Source organism: Oryctolagus cuniculus, chromosome 1, assembly GCF_051225735.1.
Source record: "Oryctolagus cuniculus isolate XC-2025 breed Fujian yellow rabbit chromosome 1, ASM5122573v1, whole genome shotgun sequence".
NCBI lineage: Eukaryota > Metazoa > Chordata > Mammalia > Lagomorpha > Leporidae > Oryctolagus > Oryctolagus cuniculus.
In genome coordinates, this window is record NC_142867.1 from 15,278,373 (window position 1) to 15,281,221 (window position 2,849).

The window sequence follows — 2,849 nt, forward strand, 5'->3', positions numbered from 1 at the left end:
TAGATTATATTATCTTGAGTATTAAGGCTTAATATGTAAAATCCAATTCAATCATGTCTAGGAAACCAAATATGGTACCAATTCTAAATCCAGAATTAGAAAAATAATAATGGTCTTACTTTTTTCTGCTTCTGTTCCTTTGTAACTTTTCAGCTAATATTTAATCTTTGCTAACAACCATGGAACCAAAAATTGCACTGAAGTGACTCCTGGGATTTGTTGGTCAAGACAGATTTTGGCTGATACTCTTCATAGAATTTCTACTGATCTATTCAGCTACCTTAATAGGCAATGTTGGGATGATCCTACTCATCAAGATTGACTTCACTTCACACCCCTATGTATTTTTTCCTCCAACATTTGGCTTTTGTTGATCTTTGTTATGCCTCTGCTATCACTCCCAAGATGCTGCTGAATTGTGTATGCACAAACAAATCCATCTCATCTACAGGATGTGTGGTACAATTACTGGTCTATAGGACTTTTGTAACCAGTGATTTCTACATTCTGTCTGCTATGGCAGTGGACCGTTATGTGGCCATTTGTAACCCACTTTGCTACCCAGTTGTCCTGTCTTGGCGGTTCTGCTAGTTGGTTCATATGTCACGGGTTTCCTAAATGCTTCTGTAAACATAGGTTTCACTTTCTCATTGCCATTTTGCAAGTCCAATGCAATTAATCACTTTTTCTGTGATGTACCTCCAATTCTTGCCCTGTCATGCTCCAGCGCTGACTTCAACATCACAGTCCTGACAGTCTTTGTAGGGTTTAACTTGACATTCACCGTGTTGGTGGTCATCTTTTCCTATATGTATATTCTGTCCGCCATCCTGAGGATGTCTTCTGCTGCAGGGAGGAAAAAAGCCTTTTCCACATGTGCCTCCCATGTAACAGCAGTCACCATTTTCTATGGGACTCTTTTTTATATGTACGTAAATCATGGAACCAATAGGTCTCAAGAGTAGGAACAGGTGGCATCTGTGTTTCATGATGTTATGATTCCCATGTTCAATCCCCTCATCTACTGCCTGAGAAACCAACATGTGCTAGAAGCCCTAAAACGGATAGGAAATAAGTGCTTCTAGTTTAAAACATAATTCTCTATTAGCATGGCTCAGTAAGAGAGCCAACAGGGCAAATGTTTGGGAGGTACAGAGGCTTCCCTTAATTGTCAACAGAATCTGAAAGATACTGAAAACCTTCTCAACTTCTTAAATAAATCAGCTTCTCTCCATGTGTTTCTTAAGGAGAAATATCTGAAAAGACATCTTTGATATTGCTTTTGTACATTTTGACAATCCATTTTGAAATATCTCCCAATAAAGGTAAAGAGAAATGCATATTCAATATTGTGTAAGCAGAGCATAATGACTCACCAGGAAAAAAAAGCTTCCTTTTAACTTCTCTTAAGAATAGCTGTTGTTATTTCTGTATTGCTAATCTATTTTATTATTGTAAAGTAAATTTTGAAAGACCATTTCTTTGGATAATATGTACAGGAAAGCAGAGGAGGGAAGAAAGGATAATTGACTACATCCTCATAGATATTGAAATATTAGGGGTCAATAGCCCTCTTTTCTCTGCAGGATCCCTAAAGATTGGTAAATTGGCAGAGGAGTCAGGATGGTGTGGAACATGTTTTATCATTGGTAATTATAATTCAAATTTCCAGCTGTGTCTTCTGAAAAGTGTGTATGTTAAGAAAAAAAATCCGGCCGGCTCTGCGGCTCACTAGGCTAATCCTCCGCCTGCAGCACCGGCACCCCAGGTTCTAGTTCCAGTTCGGGTGAGAGATTCTGTCATGGTAGCTCCTCTTCCAGTCCAGCTCTCTGCTGTGGCCCGGGAAGGCAGTGGAGGATGGCCCAAGTGCTTGGGCCCTGCACCCGCATGGGAGACCAGGAGGAAGCTCTTGGCTTCTGATCAGTGCAGTGCGCCGGCTGTGACAGCCATTAGGGGCATGAACCAACGGAAGGAAGACCTTTCTCTCTGTCTCTCTCTCTCACTGTCTAACTCTGCCTTTTCAAAAAAAAAAAAAAAAAAGAAAGAAAGAAAGAACGAACGAAAGAAAAAAATCCAATAAATGGTTTAGTGGTACAGAGCAGAGTCATTTGCCCAGAAATAATGCTCTATACCACTCAGTTTCCAAAAATTAGGAAAAATGAAAGACTCCACATTTATATCTAGAATTTAGATATCTGATATTCTCACCATTCAGTGGGAAATAAAAAATATCAAGCACACATGCATCCCATAGGCAGGTATTGTAAACAAAAAGTCTGAAATTATTTGTTCCATTTGATCTCCCAATCTCATTTGTCAATTAAAATATAGAGAGGGGTTATTGAGAAAATTGACAGGATGGAGTTCACGGATTTTTCCAACATTTGCAGAAGATCTAAACTCATGAACTGAGGCAGGAACAGTGGGATAGGGAGCCAATTATAACACAAATAATACCTAGAGATATCAGATAGTACCAGCTGATGGAGCAAGTGGCACTACAGGAGAGAAATCCCAAGATTAGGAAATTCTGATCTTATTCAGCATTGCTGAACCTGTCCATGCTCCCTTATGTTGAGAGAAACCTTATTTCTACCCTAAAATCTAAACAAATCTGCAGATGGAAAAGAAAACCCTAATCTTTTTTTTTTTTTTTTTGACAGGCAGAGTGGACAGTGAGAGAGAGAGACAGAGAGAAAGGTCTTCCTTTTGCCGTTGGTTCACCCTCCAATGGACGCCGCGACCGGCGCACTGCGGCCGGTGCACCGCGCTGATCCGATGGCAGGAGCCAGGTACTTATCCTGGTCTCCCATGGGTGCAGGGCCCAAGGACTTGGGCCATCCTCCACT

General features: G+C 40.6%; 1 pseudogene; it reads left to right on the top strand.

Annotated features, from left to right (window-relative positions):
• The first annotated feature begins 206 nt into the window (after positions 1 to 206).
• LOC100355179 (olfactory receptor 5AK2-like) lies at positions 207 to 1,085 on the top strand (annotated as a pseudogene).
• The last annotated feature ends 1,764 nt before the right edge of the window (positions 1,086 to 2,849 follow it).